At 36.3% G+C, this 20,718-nt stretch overlaps 1 pseudogene; it reads right to left on the reverse strand.

Moving 5' to 3' along the window:
• Positions 1 to 890: 890 nt before the first annotated feature.
• On the reverse strand, positions 891 to 11,133 carry LOC131633148 (uncharacterized; annotated as a pseudogene).
• Positions 11,134 to 20,718: the final 9,585 nt, after the last annotated feature.

The following is a 20,718-nucleotide window of genomic DNA, read 5'->3' on the forward strand; positions in this document are numbered from 1 at the left end:
TATGAAACAAACTCTTCCCGCTAAATTTAAATGAGCTCCCTTCCAAACGGCCAATCTATGCTTCAAAGCACAGATCAAATCTCGCGACATGGAAATTTTCCTCCGACTATCTCCCACCTTGACACCAAGAAATTTAAACGGAAGTCTATCTACTTTACACGAAAGAAAAGAAGATGCCGCCTCGAGATACCAATTCCCCACGTTGATTCCATAGATGTTGCTCTTTTTAAAGTTGATCCTCAATCCCAACATAACCTCGAATCCCCTTAAAACCACTTTCATACTCCACAAATTAGAAGTATCACCTTCCCCAATTATTAATGTGTCATCCGCGAATTATAACATACTAATCTCCCCTTCTTGATTAATTTTGAAAGCGTGGAAATCTCCATTAAGGATAGCCTTCCTCATCAAAGCCGATGAAACTTCCGTAACCAAAACGAACAAAAAAGGAGATAAAGGGTCGCCTTGACGCAGCCCCTTCTCCACTTTAAACTCCTTTGTGGTGCTTCCGTTAATGAGAACGGACATGTCGCTATAGAAAATAGTACATTCCATCCACCTTAACCACTTTTCCCCGAAATCCATTTTTCTCAAAACATACTTCAAGAAAGACCAACTTACCCTGTCATAAGCTTTTTCGAAATCCACCTTAAAAACCACACAACTCCTTTTGTCTCTTTTAGCTAGGTCAAAAACCTCATTCACAACTAAAACTCCATCCGTTATATTTCTACCCGGAACAAAATCCGTTTGGTTACAAGAGACTAACTTCCCCACCACATTCCTCATCCTTTTTGCCAAAAGCTTTGCAATTATCTTATACAAACAACCCACCAAGCAAATAGGCCTAAACTTGGATAAGGATGGCGGGTTTTTAACTTTAGGAATTAAAGCTTAAAACGACGATGTGCATCCTTGGTGAGTCTCCACTTAGTACAGAAATCGCGAACGAATCTAGCCACGTCTTCCTTGAGAGTATCCCAACAAACTTGGAAAAATTCGAGAGAGTAGCCGTCCGGACCCGGACTTTTGTTGCCATCGCAATCCCAAACCGCCTCTTTTATTTCTTCATCCGTAGGCTCCCTTTCCAACCACTCTCTATCTTCACTCCTTAAAGATTTAAGGTTCAAACCCTCCGGAACCGGCCTAGCACAATCTTCTTCTTTGAAAAAGTTCTCAAAATGTCTTTTTCCTAAAGAAATTTTACCCAAAAATTAAGTGTTATTTTCATTACCCGAAAATGCAAAAGCCATAAAAATTGATACCACGTATCTCTGCATGTGTGTTCCTAAATATATAACTTGTTTTCTTTTTCAAAGATGTTATATTTTTTTTGAAAAATAAATAAAATCTCACAACATAATTTCTAGTGGCTTCTTAAATGGTGACCAAAATAATAACTTCTAAGGGATAGAAGCTTGAAATGCATCAATGCTTCTAATATGCTCAGGTCCATTTAAGCACCTTACAATCCAATGTTCAATGATCCTTAAACCATTCTTTAAGACTTGTATTTTCTTTTCTAAATCACAACTGAAATCAAATGCTAATGATGTTAGGAGCTTAAAATGTTTTTGCTGTACTTCTGCAAATGGTCGGAAATGAATGTTAAAAGACCTAGTTATGTAACACTCTAATTTTCCACGCATAATTTAAGGACTAAATTGTTAAATAAACACTTAAACACATGAGGTGTCACACTTACACAAACAAACACCTGCTCATTTGTAAGATTTTAAAACTGAAATAGTTAACACCTGACCTGTCATCGCATGTTCAGCTTCGCTTAGATAACATCGTAGTGAAAATTATCAATAAAAGTGCAATATAAACTCATATATGCCTCAAATCAATTACTTCAATAAACTGAATGACAGATAAGATAAAGCCTCTACAAAATAAAAAAGCATTTAATATCAAGAGTATAATATATTAATATCCAACTATGTAAATAACATCAACAAACGAAAATATAAACGAAATCGGCTCTGAGAGAAACCAGAACGAGAACAAGAATGGTTTCAAAACAAGAAGAAGAGTAATTTTGGCTTTAAGAGAAATTGATTTCGATTCTTGACTTCAAAACATGAATAGATGGATTTCACCCGAGAGAAATTGATTTCGATTTGTGACTTTGAAACATGAACAAGAAGGATTTCAACTTTAAGAGAAATCAATTCCAATTCAAAGAAAAATCAAATTTTAGTTTCTCTTAGTGGAAAACAAATTTTGAATTTAGAGAAACTAATTTTGATTAAGGAAATATATATATATATATATATATATATATATATATATATATATATATATAATTCACATGTTTTTTAAGAGAAAAGAGAGAAATAATAAACAGGTAAAATTTATATGTCACAAATCTGCAGCAAGCTTGCATATAATCAAGGAAAAAATAGAGTACGATGAAAAAAAATATATCTTGTTTTCTAATTGATGCCATAAAAATAAGTAGTTAAGTTTATTTCATTAAGACTAGCGTTCAGACGGGCACTCTCGTGCTTGTCTGGCCACTTTTTTAATGTGCACAGCAGAGAAAAAAAATATTTGTACATCTTTTAAGGAGGTATTTCTGTTGTACGACACATTTAAAAAAATTAATAGTTAGACACAACATAAATGGCTTCGTTTAAAATTGTGTTATGAGCCCTATCTTTTTCCTACATGACCTTAGGACACTAATTCAATAACACATATGGCTCTTCCTAAGTTTGAGTTATACGTCCTGCTAAAAATAATTCATATATAGATAGTATTAGTAGAAGTAAACAAATTTAAGATACCATTGAATGTATGATCTCTAAACATGCTAATAATATTATCACACTTTGAAAATGGGAAACAAACACATGCATTAAATTGTATTCAAAGACCGGTGCATACATTGCACAATTTATCGTGTGTAATCAATGACGCTCTTTATGAGGAAGGCTGAACATGAAATCTTTGTGGGAAGAATTATCTTTTTCCCTGCAATTGATTTCCACAGTAATGAGTAAAAATGTAAGACTTTCACATTATAATCTTTTAGAGAAAAAGATAGTGTAGTATTAATAGTAATTAGTGTAATATAATGTTTTTCATACTTTGAAAATAGTCGAATCAATTCTTCATACACCCCTTTATCAACGAAGTCTTGAGTTTTAAAAAACTACAAATACATCACGAAATATATGATCAACAAACAAATACATTTAAAACATGTTACTCGTAAAGTATAATTTGGTATAGTATAAAATATAAATAATGTAATACCTGAAGAATAGAGATAGATTGTTTTAGTGTAGATTTGGTAGAACAACAACTCTTTTCTATGCTTGAATTACATGGATTCATGCTAAAAAAATTAAACAATTAACTTAAATAATATACATGGTTTTATATCCAGAGATGAACCAATAAATAAACATTAAATCAATGCCTCCAAAAATATGTTAGGGCTAAAAAGTTGTAAATGAATAATATAAAAACCTCTCTATCCTTTGAGATAATATTTCTCTTTTCACCATTTTCCAAAGTTGTGTTTTATCTGTTATCATGATGGAGCTCCAACCGAGAGAGTAAATTTGCAAACGTTTTACCTGTTTTAATAAGGATGATAAAAGTATTAATGAAATGGTGATGAAAAATGCAACATACAGTTTTTTCACATTTACTCTGCATAAACATGTAAATACACCTTATTGTCGGGTTTGTCGATGGAAGAAATAGTTTGTTCGTCCTTCCATGTGTTCCATTTATATTTAAAGTGTCCCATCTAAAATTGATTGCACAATAATAGTGTGAGGAGCAATGACCCAATTGACATAATACAATGACATTAGAAAAATATTTCGGTATAACACACTTTTGTATTGTAGTGAGGTTCAACATTCTTCAGTCTCAACTCCTTACATAATTGGAAGATTTCACTGTATTTTAGCTTGCCTGTATAGTAAATCAAAGGATAATTTTAGAGTTAGTCATTAGCAAAAAATACAAAATATTCAATCGTATTTACTATAACAAATATACAAATTAATGTGTAATGAATTTTTATATTGTAGTTAGTGAATACTTGCGGATGCGATAAAAGAATTTGTTTAAAGACTACAATTTTTGTATATTCACCATCTTCTCCCTGTAATTTTCCCTCCCTGATCAAAACTCTTTTCGTAGCCTGTGAGACACCTCTGGATAAAGTCACATATAATTGTCCATGACTGAAAACATGTCGTGGAAGATATATTCCAACATTTGGAATGGTTAGTCCTTGTGCTTTATTTATTGTAATTGCAAAACTTAGTCGCACAGGAAACTGCTTTCTACTTAGTACAAAAGGCAACCCATCACTTGTAGATGTTTTTATTTTAATTCTTGGCAAGAAAGCTCGTTTTCCCATGTTGCTTCCTGTCAAGATTTCCACATTCAACATATTCATAAATAAACTACGGCATGATAACCGCGTCCCATTACACAGTCCATATCTAGGATCTAGATTTCGCAACAACATCAATGGTGCACCCTTTTTAATCCTTAGAATACGTGGTGGCAAACTACCATGTGCAATTGAGTTTAAAAATTCTTGCTGGTATAAACTATGAGTATCCCCTTCAACCTCGTCAAACGACAACAACTCACGTTCTTCTCCTGGAAACTGATCGATGATTATATCATTCAATTTTTGAACCTCGTCATTTGTTCGTGTCAAAATAGCTCTCCGTACCAAATAAGGGGCATCCCATCCATGCAATTCTAATTCAGGGAAAATATGTTCGATAAACACTTGTATAGAATGTTCACCCTCCCACGGGATTGCAATTTGTGAAGGTAATCTAACCATGTCATCTGGTTTGGTAGGTTAAACACCACCACCATTGCGAGTAAGAAATTCTGCAAACTCTTGGTCGTGGAGTGACCGCATATTTTGACGCAACCGCAAAATCTTGGTATGAGCCCATAAATGAGACTGAACAATACACGCCGAAATCATTTGTGCCTTAGTACCTTTCTTTACAACAGGAAGAACTTGACGAAAATCTCCCTCCATGATCATAACCTTTCCACCAAATGGAGCATTGTTGCTACAAATATCTTGCAATGATCGATTCAAGGCTTCTAAACAATTTTTGTTTATCATTGGGGCCTCATCTCAAATTATTGCAGCTGCCACTCTAATGAGGTTTGCAAGATCTTTTTGCTTTTCAATACCACAGATGGAACCCGGTTGTATCTCGATAGTGTCATACCCTAATTTTGATCCCCCTGAGATGTCACATCTCCAGAATTTTCATCAAATTCAAAACAGATACTCAGAGCAGTCACTTATTCATATGGTATTCAATCGAGGATGATTCAAGGACAAAAGAGCACAGACAAAGGATCAATCAATAAAAGGAATAGTCTCCAATACAATCATAGGACTCAAAAGCTTCATTCTATTCACCTATGATTGATTAGACACCAGTCATCAAGACTCAGGTTTGCTCAATTCACCAGACTAGGGTTTTTCCCCAGTAAGTCCTTCACCTTCAAGTAGCCACAACCTTGGGCTTTGTACAAGGCATATAAACCATATTCCCTGTGTCAAAAGATTTCTAACCTTTAGGATCTTTTCCCCATAGAGTCATCCATATTTAGTTTCTTTAAGAGTCCGCCACAACCTTGGGCTTTGTACAATGCAGAAAATAGTGTCTTTCCTAGTAAGAGTGAGCCACAACCTTGGGCTTCATACAAGGCAGCAAAAATAAATAATATATTCCCCAATAAAAAGTCAGCCTCAATTCTGGGCTTTGTACAGAACACAAATCTCTTCAGTTAATTTCCAGTAAAGTCATTTTCTAGAGTCATTAAAAATCAATCAAAAGCCTCAAGCTTGGGCCTCATACAAGCCAGCTAAAAAATCAAATCTTTCAAACAGTAGATAAACATAGTTAATCTCTATAGAGAGATATTTCTCCTATCTCACCACATTCAAACAAACAAACATTTCAATTTCAATTTCAAACATTCTCCCATTTAGGAGTTTGAAAGGCATGCTCTGAGGAAAACAAACCCAGACTTGTACACTTTCCCTAATTTGGATGAGAATCCTTCTTTCATTCAAGAGACACGTGACTGGCATACTTGCAAACACACAAGTAAGGTCCCTCTCTTTAATGAAATGAATTCACCTTTTCTGTCACTCTTTTAAAATGTTTGTGGTGGAATAGTAGAAATACCTCTCTGTAAAGATGATTTCATGTCTCTTTACTGTAAACAGAGATTTAATTCAAGCTTCAACCTTGAGCCTCAAGCAAGGCACCAAAAATCATTAATTTCCCTAATTAGTTCTCCGAACTACAAAAAGCTCTGACTTCCATTCGGGATATGTAGGCATGAGGTTCACAAGGAATCTCAGCGAGCTAATAAAAAACCAAAAATAGTCAATCTGTCTTTCTTTTAATTCAATTCAATTCCTTCTCCTAAAACAAAGGAGAAACTTTCCCAATCAATCAGCAACAAACACAAACACATAGACACAGAGAAGGTTCTCGTAGAGTACTACGAATATGTAAGGTGCTTAAAACCTTCCCTATGCATAATCGACCTCCCGGACTCCAGAATTTCTAGTCTAGGTGAATCCCCACACTTAGCAAAATCCTAGGGTTTATTTGAGATCTTTTTCCCCTTTCCTCCTCGTAGGATAATTAAAAAGTTCGTGTGATATCGTAGGAAGAATTGAAACAAAATTCATCCCGCCACGGACGCATTCTCCTTCCAAATTCCACGTGAAGGGTCTAGCGTGCAGTCCTCCCAAGTGTAACGGGGAGGTAAAAAAACGACACCACAGATAGGTATCTTAAATCGAGAGTGTGCAGTCTTACCACCGGGTAACAGTGTTGCAGCCATGCCAGATGATGCAGTTGCCAAGACAATTTCTCCTCTATTTCGTAAAGTTGCCATTAATGTTCAATAAAGGAATTTTTTACCTGTTCTGCCTGGGCCATCTACAAAAAATACCCCACTGTATTTTTGATCAATGACATTCATAATGGTTTTGAATGCAATCATCTGGTCATTATTTAATTTAGCAACAGATTCAATATCTTCATTTGGGATATCAACCACTAACTCCTCTTGTATGACACTTGGGTTTAAATTCTCCTTTATTGTATCACGAGATAATGATGGGAGATCATAATCTTCAATTTTTTGCCATGTTGGCCTAAGAGTTCATTCAAATCCTTCAAAAACATATTAGTCAAGACTAATTCCACACCATTGTTCATTGCTTGATAATCCTCTGTCATATGTGTAAAAAACTCATTCCAAAGACTTCTAACATCAGTAGGTTCACAAAATATTAGAATCGTCACGAACACCCTTCTCAAAGCATATGGCATTTGGAGACCCGCGGCCTCAACCAAACAATCACGAATACTATGATCAGTCTCCAAAAATCCTCGGTCCTCAACTGACTTTTTAAACGTATTAAATGGAATGCCATTATTTGTAAGAAGATATTCCCAACTAGTTGGACCTCTGACATGAGATAAAAATAATCGCAAGTAGAACTTATCCCCCTCCGAAGGTGATACTATATAGATTCTTCCAATAACTTTTCTCGTTGATCGCCTGCGATGCCATTCCTTGCCCATATTGTTCCAACAATAGTGCTCTGGTATCTCTCTATACAGATAATTCCTTGCCTCCGGATCTCTTTGATTTAGCGCAGAGAATTCTGTGATCATTGTTTTGGAGTTGTGTTCATTATTTAAGATGTCTGCAATTCTTTGGTGTTCATAAAAGCGCACTTGATGGCGGTCTGGCAAGTGAATCTGTAGTCTTTCAACAGAAGTATATAATCGGTAAAGAGTGAATCGGAAAGTTCTCCATATTGCCTCGGGAGCACAAATCCATCTCGCATCAACATATTGCTGGACTTCGTCCATGTATGATCCTTTGTGAACCTCCATAGACACACGATCGGGGCCCTTGCACACATAGTTGTATAGATACTTGATACTTTTAATACTATTGGAAACCTCTACATTTATATGACAGTCATATTTTAACAGTAACCAAGGGTTATAATGAACCACCCATCTATTATCAGTAGACCTATCTCTACCTATAGTTATAGGTTCGTCAAACTTTCTCCTATACTATGGATATGTGTCAGTGCCTTGACGCGTTTCATCGCAAAATTATTTGGGTACCTTTTTTTACATTGGCCATCTTTCATACATGGAGATCTTTGATTGAGTACGCCGCAAGGTCCGTCGATCATATGTTTTACAACTGCTTCATGCAACTGTGGTTCGCATTCTAATTTAGGTATTTCAGCTCTAACCACACTATCGTAATCTTTAGGGTCACGCAACTTGTCGTTACTTTCCAAGACCAACAACATATGCACATGCGACAATCCTCGTTTTTGAAATTCAGTGACATACATGTAACTTTTAACCTTTCCTAAGAGTCCTTTGTTAATGACATCATCCTTCAGTTGCTCGAATTTAGAACGAAATATTCTCGTTAGTAAATCTGGGCGATCTTGTGGTGTTTGAAAAGGTAGAAGTTCTGATGTTATCTCACACCAAGAAGGATTGCACGTCATGGTCAAAAAAATATCTGGTTTACCGCTATTAAGAACAATAGCCATGCCATCTTCGTAACATTGTGTCATGTCTCGACGACCTCCAATAAATGATGATGGTAATATTGTTCTTTTTCCAATATTTTCTACGATGGTTAATGTAATGCGTTAGATTTAGGATATATGATTGGTTGTGATTAAACAAACAAAGAGTTATTAATCTAAAACTAAATACTAATGCATACCTGCATTAGTTTCACCAACATGCAAAGCATCTTGTAAACCTTGGTACACTTCAGCATGTATATTTTCCTGGTGTTCTTGAATCCACCTTAACCTCCCGGATTCAATTTTGACATGATTTTCTACGACATATTGTTGTAATAGTCGACCCGCATTTAACAACATTGATTGATCACTTGGACGAATCTACGGTGGATAAAAAAACATGTCGATAGTAAACCAACTATTTTTCAAATTATATTTATGCAATTCTAATATATACTAAAAAATAACTTAAATGTACCTGAAGCATGTAGCTGTAATACGCTCGACATGACACTTTTCGTCCATTACAATTTATCGTGTTAACATCCCAACCATGTGTCCCAAATGGAAACAATATAGGATACTACAAGGGATCATAATATCCTTTTGTTTCTTGTACTTTCTTTAGATTTCCATCATGGCAAATGACATTAATATCCATTCCATATGCCATAGATTCAGTATCACCTCCAACAATAATTGCAGCGACTTGTTCTGCAGATGGAAGATTATATTGAGTGTGATTACTTGGACGCTCTTTGAGTATGAGGCTACAGTCACTGATATTTGGAAGTAATGACAGTTGTCTAAACCTAATTACAAACGGATTATACTGATGGAGCAATTGTTGTAGTTTTTGAACCACAGTCTGGTGTAGTCGTGGATTTTCCTGCATTCTATTATGTAGCTCGTTATCTGTGTCATAGATGTATAACTGTACGAAGCGCAGCCTGTCACCCTCATTTGGATAGAAACCGCCGATGTTATGGTAAAAAGCTCCTTGAGCACGAAATGTATATATACCACGACCAGACGCAAGAATATTTTCATCGACGTGAACACCAATCGAAGTGAAAGAGAGGACATGGTTGTAACTTCGAATTTGCTGCCTAAAATGTTTTCCTTCTGCTGAACCATCCGAAAATAGTTCTTGCAATTCTGTAGGAGCATCAACCCTTGGAAATGATACCTTCCCACCAGAGCAACATGTGTCACGTGATTCGTGGTGAAATAGTCGTGCGTTGCAACGTCTACGGGTAGTTGGATTAGGCAACCGAGATTTTGCCATCATCATGTTATTGTTGAAATTTCGAGCAATATTGTATCTTGCTCGAAAAGGATGTCGTGAGGCTACATGCAGCGGATAGATATTGATTACTGAATATTATCTAAAATCTAAAATACAAATAAGAACTCATCATATCGAATGGTGCATTTATAACTTTCTATAACTATATATTAAGTGTATACGTAGATTTTAGGGCTGGCCTATTTTCTTTTCATTGTTACCCATATAAAACATCAATACATGGTACATGTAGACAGTTTACATATGTTGCATGCATGTTTGTTGTGTGCTATGTAGAGTTAAACCCGTTTCGTTAACTTTCATATTGTAGTTTGTATTTCAGTTTACAAACACACAAACCAAAACAAAAAGAAGTAGAGTGCAACTTCATTTTGCAATTGGAACAGTAAAGGTGAAAAAAATTATTGAGAGGCACGTAAGAGCGAAAGATTATAATAAGTAATTAGAAAAGGAGGGATTCATGGGATCTATGAATTTAAGAAAAAATGGGTTATTTACATAAGATGGAGATGATTTCCTAAACTCTTTATGTGAGAGAGGTAAGTTGTTTATCTTGAAAATTATGGTATGTCACATTTTTTTTTATATTAATAGTTTTTGTGGTGTAATTTTTAGTCTAGATTAAATTTGATTATGATTAATATAGTTTTTATTTTGCTCAAAAAGCATGTTGTGATTCTACATGTAGGAGGTTAATATTAATTACTGAATATTATCTAAAATCTAAAATCTAAAATACAAATAAAAACTCAACGTATGGTGGATAAATTATAAGATTTAACAATGTATAATTTGCAATTTCATATATCTTTGGATATAAGCTACATTTTTTTTAGGGAGAAAGTTAATGAACATACCTTGAGGATGACGTGATGATGCGTTATTATCTCTACCTTCCATATCAACATATGATATTACTACATCCTCCAAAGATCCATTAACATGCATATCACCTGATACAACAATAATAATTATGCTCATATAAAAATACATATATATATATATATATATATATATATATATATATATATATATATATATATATATATATATATATGTGTGTGTGTGTGTGTGTGGGTGTGTGTTAAAATAGTTATCGTATACTTAAAACAATAACCCTTATACCTGTACCAGATTGGCTGTTGTTGATAGTTTGATTGGGTGATGCGAAAGTATGACCTGCGAGGTTAAATACATACATTAAACGTCAAACTAATATTATTATACAATGTATGATATAATTTCTATATTTATCACCACTAACCAAGTGCGACATCATTAACATGTTAGTTCAAAGAAGGAATCGGAGATTGTGAGTTTAATTGACGCTATGGAGCTGAGGGATAAGGAGGGTGTTAGTGGGATGAAGGTGAAAAATAGTTCTGGCCCATGAATCTTTTATCATGCAATATAAGGGGAGGAGGTTTGTCTTCTAAAAGGAAGAGAGTTAGTTTTATTATTCATTCTAATAACATAGATGTTTGTTTTCTTCAAGAAACAAAAATACCGGTTTTTTCTGATGCTTTTGCCCGAGACTTCTGGGGCTCTACTGATGTTGAGTGGACTGCGAGCAACTCGGTTGGTGATTTTGTGGAGGAGAGGTTCTTTATCCCTAAATTATAGTTTTGTGGGAAAAGGTTACGTAGGTATTAATATAAATTGGGAAGGAGCAGTCTATAATCTTATTAATGTGTATGCGGCGTGTAATAGAGCGGAGAGAAGTATTACTTGGAGTTCTCTTTTATCTAAGAAGTCTAGTAGAGGGGGAGAGGAATGGTGTGTCGTTGGAGATTTTAACGAAGTGTTGAGGAAGGAAGAACGTAGAGGGGAGGGGGTGCCGCGTTTCTCTAAAGGTATGGAGGAGTTTAGGAATTTTGTGGGCAATATGGAGCTAATTGATTTAAATTGTGTTGGAGGGAAGTTTACTTGGTTCAAGGACAATGGCAAAGCTTTTAGTAGAATTCATAGATTCCTACTTTCCAAAAAGCTCATTGAGGTTTGGGCGGTTTGTGACCAAAGGATTGAGAAAAGCGACTTCTCGGATCATGCACCTATCCGATTAGGAAAGGGCAAACTTGATTGGGGTCATAAACCCTTTAGGTTTATTAATTCGTGGTTTAAACATGAAGGTTTCAAGGAGTTTGTGGAGCTTGAATGGAAGAAGATGCTTGTTAAAGGTAGGGTGACTTTGTGCTCTATGAGAAATTGAAAAGTTTTAAGGAGAAGCTTAAAGGGTGGAATAAGGAGGTCTTTGGTTGGATTGATCTAAAGATGGAGGAGGCAAGGGATGAAATTAATATGAAGGATAAAGAGTTAGTGGATTGCTTTGGAGGTCATATAGATGAAGTGGCTCAAGATAGAAAGATGACTTACCGTGATCATCGGAACAATATGGAAATAAAGGAGAGCATGCTTAGGCTAAAATCCCGTAATCTTTGGTTGAAAGAGGGAGATAGGAATTCAAGATTCTATCATAATTCCCTTAAGGAAAGGCAAAGACGTAATGGGATTACTTCCATTGAAGGAGAGCAAGGGAGGGTAGAAGTTGTGGAAAAGGTCAAAGAAGAAATTCGTAATTACTTTCACAATTTTTTCAAGGAAGAGGATTTGTGTAGGCCGGTCCCGGAGGGTCTTTTTCTTAATAGTTTGACCGAAAGTGATGTGCTATGGTTGGAGAGAGATTTTTCGGAAGAAGAAATCAAGGAGGCGGTTTGGTCTTGTGACGGTAACAAAAGCCCCGGTCCGGATGGGTATTCTTTGGATTTCTTTAAGTTGAATTAGAGGGTGTTGAAGGAGGATGTCTTAAAGTGTTGTAAGGGCTTCCATGATAAAGGTGTTTTAACCAAAGCTTGCACTTCTTCTTTTATTACTCTTGTTCCAAAAGTAAAGAATCCTCAATCTTTAAAGGAGTTTCGCCCCATTTGCTTGGTAGGAAGCTTGTACAAAATTGTAGCTAAGTTGTTGTCGGCTAGACTTAGATGTGTGGTGGGTAAACTAGTTTCGAAGAATCAAACGGAGTTTATTCCTGTCATACCCTAATTTTTGACCCCCCTGAGATGACATATCTTCAGGATTTTTCATCAAGTCGAGGCAAGTATCCAGAACAGCATAACATTCAATCGAGGGTGCTCAAAGACAAGAAAGCTCAGGCAAAGGATCAATCAATACAAGGATTAGTCCCTAATACAACCATGGGGCTCAAGGACTTCATTATTACACCTATGATTGATTAAGACACCCAGTCATCTAAGTACAGGATTACTCAGATCAACAGACTAGGGTTTGGAGCCTATCAAGGACTAAAATCAGGGATCACCTTTGGGAAATCCTAAAAAGCCCTAAGGGACCATTCAAAGACATCAATCATCTTCAAACAACTCATATAACAAGATCCACTGGACATTACACCTCAGTTCAAAGTCTACAGTCATTATTTTCACATGGTCGACAAATTAGGGTTTTGACCTAATTCACCAAGATAGTGGACTTTTAATCAGGGCATGAATCCAAAACTCAAGACATGATTCAAGAATCTCTACTACCTCAATATAATCCATTTACATCATTCATTTGAGGAGAAGATCTTGTTTCTACACAAAAGCCCAAAAATTCACTTTGTTAGAGAAAAGTCAACTGTGAAGGATCATCATTGACTTTTAAGGTTTTTGGTCAAATAATGATTTTCAAGGATCAATATCATCAATATATGGATGTCAAAGTCATTTGACCAAAGAAATTCAAAGAAATTCATCAAGGAGCAAAAAGTCGGGAATTAGGGTTTTTGAAGGCATGGTGAGAACTCAAAATTTCACCTACACAACTCAAAAAACTTCCAACATGAAAGTTGTAGATCTTGCAAAATAAAACAACATCTTACAAAGGAACTTTTTTCAAAAGATCAACCATTTATGAAGTTTTGGAAATTTTGAAGTTTAGGTCATAAACACTTAGAAATTTTTCTAAGTGTTTTAACCTAGTTTTCATCCAACTTTGGGCTCATTTTTCACAAATTTCCCAAATGATTCTGAAGAAGACATAAACTAATGATTTGAAGTAGATGTTTAGGGCTTTCCAAATTATGTTCAACCTTCTCCAAATTCAATTTGAGCTAGGAGTTATGCTTGTTCAAAGTTGGCCTCATGAAGTAAAATTATAGGTCATGTGCAAATTGGAACTTTGCAATTTTGTGCATTTTGCTTCACTAATGGATGCTACACGACCCATAACACATCTGAAAACATGCCATGCATTCATTTTCACCATGCCATGATAATTGAAGAAGATTCCTAAAACAAGAACATGTGATTATGTAATGATTACTTTTGTGAATTTATGGCAAATTGATGAATCACCCAAGGAATCTTCTCATCAACCAATTGGAGCTCACTTTGCATCTGAATTGTCCCCTAAGATCAGATAGAATCAATGGATAGGGGAGGTGGCTCGAAAATGCAATGATCACACTTGGATATTCTTTGAAATTTCTTCATGGCTAAGAAACCAAACTTGCTTCACTAAGCAAGCTCACTCTCTCACTCAGTACTGAGACATTTGCCTATAAATAGGAGAGCACAATTCAGTAGAAAAATACACCAAAGCAACCATATTCCTTGCTTTCTCTTTCTCTTCTCATGTTCATTGTTTTTCAAAGTTCTTTGGCAAGAAGAATCGATTTCTTCAAACCAGAGCTCATCTTTGGGAAGTGAACATTCTAACATCTCAAGGGAGGTGATTTGAGGTGATCCAAGCACCTGGATCACTTCTGTAAGTGGAGGAACACCATTGTTGCTCTCACTTTGGAGCATTTGCAGTTGGAGGTCCATGGAGTGATTCAGGAGGTTCTGAGCCAAGCCAATCATCCAGGCACACTCCTCAGGTTATAGTGAAGCTAACCAGATGGCTGCAGCTCATCTGTAACTCCAAATTCAACAACCTCCATGTTCACTTGAAGCTGAAATCGAGGGAGGTCCATAGAGCAATTCAGGAGGATTCAAGCTCCAATAAGCATTCAATTAGCATCATTGAGTCTCAGGGAAGCTATTGAGATCATTCATTCAAGCCCAGGTGCTCTCAATCATCCTCACGACCTCCATTTTCAGAGGTAAGTTTCTGAACTTCACCTCTTTAATTTAAGCACTCACTGAGTTAAAGCTCGATTCTATCTTGTTTAGCATCATCAGAGGATTGAAAACCCTCTATCATCTTGCATTTATTCATCTTGTTTGTCATTTAATTTCAAATTTAGGGTTTATATGTTCTTAGAGTTTTCTGAGAAATTAGGTAGCTGTAGTTCATATAAATAAATGTTAGTTACATATCTGGATTCGTGAGGAAATTTAGAACAAGATTGATGTTTACATCATGTCATTTAGTTGAGAAACCAGAGAGTTAGGATTTTGAAAATCTTTGAGCTCGAGGAAGAAGATGACTATGGCCATGGCGCGCAAAATTTGAATCTGGGGCCAAAGTTTATTTTATTTTGAATGGTATGCGTTCCTTAAACGACTGAACAAACTTGCCCTAGTGGCCTCCCATACGCCCTTAGTCTCATCATGCCTCAAGTCTGGGGTTCGAATCCCCCTCGCCCCAGACTTTTTGATTCTTTTATTCTTCAATGATTTATTAGTTGCTTTGAAACATAACCAAATGAATGCAAGTTACTATCACCACACGCGCGTTGGCTCAGTGGTGTTTGTTTTGAGTGTGTGACCTAGAGGGCGTGGGTTCAAACCCTCCAAGGGCCAAAACTATTTTTTTAACACACAATTTCTTTCATTTTCTCACAAACTTCACATATTTATTTAACCTATCAAATTAATTTATTTTCACTTCATTTTTCACACACTTATCATTTAATATACCTATTTTGTGAATAATAAAAAAAATCATAAAAATATTATTTATTTCATATATTTTTATTAGGTTTAAAATAGTATATTTTAAGTGTTTTCTAAAATACTTTAAATATATATATTCACTTTGTTTTAACCTAATCATTTTGTAAATAAAGTTTATGATAAAACCCTAATTGTTTAGGTCTTAATTAAGTAAAAATCTTTATTTTTACTTTGATTAAGTTGACTTTTGTCAATATTCAAAACTGTTTTCAATCTCTGATTAAACGGATGATTAAGGTTTTCAAACAACAAAACCTTGTATCATTCAAAATCATTTTCAAATTGCTCTCATCACCAGTACTGTAAAGTACTGGGCCTCTAATAGAGTGTAAGTCCCAAACACCTTCTCTTCTTAGCTTGTTTTCAAAACTGTATTTTCAAAATCTTCTTTCTGTTTTCAAAACATTCTTCTGGTATTTGAAGGGCATTATTCCCGGTGAAACTCTTCAGATACCTATGTGACCTTTGTCCATCTTCACTTCTTCTGTTTTCAAAAACCATTAACTGTTTATAATAAATATTCAACTGTTATCAACAAAACAACAAAAATTACTGTTGAGGCTCTGCACATACTTCTTCAATGGCCTCCACTCCATCCAGGTTAGGCTTTACAAGCTTTCAATTTACAGTCTTTATTTAAATTACTGTCAAATATAAATTGTGCATATATTAGTTTAGAACTACGTTTGAGTATAAACCTTAGGACAGTTAAACTATATATATATTATAGGAATATGGCCTAGGATTGAGAATGTCTTCCCGGTGAAGGCTCTTTCCTAATTAGAGATCTGTAGTTCAAACCCCCAAGATGAATTATTCCCGGTGAAACATCTTGGTAAAAACCTTAGAATCCAAATAAATAGGACACATCCACCCAAAGAGGAATTATTCCCGGTGAAACCTCTTACCCATTTGCTTAGAGCCAAAATAAGTTCAAAACTACATAGCTTTCTCTTGTGCTATAACAAGGACCCTCGATTAGCCTCCTCTTGGGCTTTGTACAAGGACCCACAGGCTTCTTAAAAGCATTTCCAGCTTCCTCTTGAGCTTGTATACAAGGACCCATCAGGTTTCTTATAAACATAGGAACAGGTCTTTAGTCACCTTTTAGCCTACCCTGGTGAGTTTCTTCCAATTTAAACCAGACTGTAAACAAGCTAAGTTTGTCTCAATTTTGCATTGAGTACATTTTTGGAATGAGAGACATGGACAGTCTCTGTCACCCTTATCTTCATCAATCTTCCTTAGCAGAGTCTAGGATCCATGCTTTGGGTCATCCTCAGCATTGAGTCAGCCTTCATCTTGGGCTTTAAACAAGAAGTCTCCATTAGATAATCTTTCTGCCATTCATTTTCAATAAAATTCCCTGGAAAGGGTTAGCCTCCAAAGTCAATTAAAATCAATCAATCATTTCAATAAAATTCCCTGGAAAGGGTTAGCCTCCAAAGTCAATTAAAATCAATCAGTCTTTCAATAAAATCCCCTGGAAAGGGTTAGCCTCCAATGTCAATTAATAAAAATGTCAAAAAAAAAAGAATAAAGATTCATTTCTCTTAGGAGATAATTTCCCCAAAAGAGTCAAAACCCCTGGAAAGGGTCAGCCTCCAAAAAACATGATAAAGTCAGTCTTTTAACAGACAAATTCACCAGCTGAGTCAAAATCCCTGGAAAGGGTTAGCTTCCAAAGAAAAACAGTCTTTCAATAAATAAAACCTCCTCAGTAGAGTCAAAACCAACAAAAACAGTTAGCCTCAACCTTGGGCTTCATACAAGGCACCCAAACAATAAAACTCCCCTGTCAAGAGTCAGCCTCAACCTTGGGCATTGTACAAGGCAAATAATAGAGTCTCCCCAGTGAGTTCTTCATCATTCAGTAGCCACAACCTTGGGCTTTGTACAAGGCAGATAAACCATACTTTCATGTGTCAAAGATTCCTAACACCTAGGATCCTTTCCCCATAGAGTCATCCATACTCAGTTTATTTAAGAGTCCGCCACAACCTTGGGCTTTGTACAAGGCAGAAAATAATGTTTTCCCTAGCTAGAGTCAGCCACAACCTTGGGCTTTGTACAAGGCATATAAAATAGAGTCATTCATTCAATTATCCTCAACAGTTAGCCACAACCTTGGGCTTTGTACAAGGCACATAAATAGAGTCTCCCTAAGTAGAGTCAGCCTCAATTCTGGGCTTTGTACAGAACACTAAAATACCCTGTAATTAATCCCCAGTGGAGTCATCTCCCAGAGTCAATAATAGTAATTAATCAATCAAAAAGCCTCAAGCTTGGGCCTCATACAAGCCAGCTAAATTCAAATCTTTTATACAGTAGATAGACATAGCTTATCTCTATAGAGAGATATTTTTACTACTCTACCACATTCAAACAAACAAACATTTCAATTTCAATTTCATTCAAAGTCTCCCATTTAGGACTCTGAAAGACATGCTCTGGCACATCCCCTGACTTGTACACTTTCCCTAATTTGGACGAGCATCTTTCTTTCATTTTAGAGGCACGATGGCTGTCATACTTGATCAACCAAGTAGACTCCCCTCTTAATGAAACATCATTTTTTTTAGCTTTTCTGTCACTTTTAAATGTTTGTGGTAGAATAGTACTAATACCTCTCTGTAAAGATGATTTCATGTCTCTTTACTGTAAACAGAGATTTAATTCCAAGCTTCAACCTTGAGCTTCAAGCAAGGCACCAAAAACAATTAATTTCCCTAGTTAGTTCCCCGAACTACATTAAGCTCTGACTTCCACTAGGGATATGTAGGCATGAGGTTCACAAGGAATCTCAGCGAGCTAATAAAATACCAAAAATAGTCAGTCTGTCTATCTGTCTGTCTTTTCTTTAATCAAATCAATTCCTTCTCCTAACACAAAGGAGAAACTTTCCCAATCATTAGCAGCAAACACAATCACAAATGACACAGAGAAGGTTCCTGTAGAGTACTACAGATATGTAGGGTGTTTAAACACTTCCCTATGTATAACCGACCTCCCGGACTCCAGAATTTCTAGTCTAGGTGAAATCCCCACACTTAGCAAACTCCTAGGGTTTAGTTGAGATCTTTTTTCCCCTTTCCTACTCGTAGGACAAATAAGAAAGTTCGTGTGATATCGTAGGAAGAACTGAAATAAAATTCATCCCACCACTAGCGCATTCTCCTTCCAAATTTCGCGTGAAGGGTTTAGCGTGCCGTCCTCCCAAGTGAAACGGGGAGGTAAAAGAAAACGACACCATAATTCCGGGTAGAAATATTTCGGACAGAGTCCTTCTAGCTAATTAGGTTCTTGATTTAGCTAAAAGGGAACGGAGGAGTTGTATGGTTTTGAAGGTTGACTTTGAGAAGGCTTATGATAGAGTGAGTTGGAACTTTGCTAGATATGTCTTCAAACGTATGGGTTTTGGAAATAGATGGTTGAAGTGGATAGATAGTAGCATCTTTACTAATACGCTTTCGGTGCTTGTCAATGGAAGTGCGACTAAAGATTTTGTGGTGGAGAAAGGTCTCCGTCAAGGTGATCCTTTGTCCCCTTTTGTGTTTGTTCTTGTGATGGAAGTACTCACGGCATTGATGTATAGAAGCAAGGCTTTGGGAGATTTCCGTGGCTTTAAAATTAATGAAAACAAGGAGGTGGATTTGTTACAATTCGCGGATGATACTTTGATTTTTGCAGAGTGCGATTTGGCAAATTTGTGGAGCTTAAAAGTAATATTTAGAGGCTTTGAGATGATGTCCGGTTTACGGATTAATTTTCATAAGAGTAATTTGTTTGGAGTTAATGTGGGTAATTGGTTTATGGATGCTGCGGCTTTCTTCCTTTCTTGTAAAGTCGGGTCCTTACCTTTTAAGTTTCTAGGAGTGAGGGTTGGAGATAATCCTAGGAAACTTTCTATGTGGAAGGATTTCATTTTGACGTTTAAGAAGAGATTATCGTCTTCGAAAGGTATAAATCTTAGTATGGCGGGGAGGGTGGTTCTCATCAATTCGGTCATTAATGCTTTACCGATTTATACTCTTTCTTTTTACAAGGGTCCTAAAAAGATTTTAAATGAGGTGTGCTCTATTCAACGTAAATTTCTTTGGGGACGAGGTGAGCTAAAGCGTTCCGTTAATTGGATATGTTGGGACACGGTATGCAAAAGTCGAGAAGAGGGAGGTTTGGGTGTCAAAAATATGGAGATTTTGAACGTGGCTTTACTTAGCAAATGGAAATGGCGTATTCTTACGAATAAAGATGCGGTTTGGCGGGATCTTTTAGAAGCGCGTTACGGTAATGTGAAACTTAAGGTTTTGGTAGGAGATGTCTCGTTGGTGGACAAAAATGATTCAATGTGGTGGAGAGATCTTATTTTGTCGGATAACTATGAAAATCTTCTTGTGGATAATTTCTCTAGTGTCATCCGAGTCAAAGTGGGATGTGGGGATTCTACTCCTATGTGGTATGCGGATTGGATCGGGAAGCAATCCTTAATGAAAAACTTTCCTACTCTTTTTTCCTTGGCCGCTAACCACTTGCAACAGGTGTCCGCTGCTGGTTCTTTCTTGGATGGGCGCTGGAAGTGGAATTTCCGATCCATTTTCACTGCAGAAGGTGTTGTTCCGGCACTGCTCAGGGAGGTTTCGGATCTGCAGCTTGCTGCTGCTGTCCGTGGTTCTGCTGGTGCTGATTTCCCTGCTGGGCAGTCCCAGGTTCAACCATCAATGACAGCAACTGACCCGGCCAATGCAGCTTTATTCATTGCTCTTCAAGCGCTTCGTTCCGACATGGATAGTTACAGTTTAAAGAAGGATGAAGATGATACGTTTAGTTGGAGGCTTAATACGGAAGGAGTTTTCACGGTTAAATCTTGTTACGACTTTTTCAAAGGAAAG

The sequence above is a fragment of the Vicia villosa genome, unplaced genomic scaffold (assembly GCF_029867415.1).
Source record: "Vicia villosa cultivar HV-30 ecotype Madison, WI unplaced genomic scaffold, Vvil1.0 ctg.001080F_1_1_3, whole genome shotgun sequence".
Taxonomy (NCBI): Eukaryota; Viridiplantae; Streptophyta; class Magnoliopsida; order Fabales; family Fabaceae; genus Vicia; species Vicia villosa.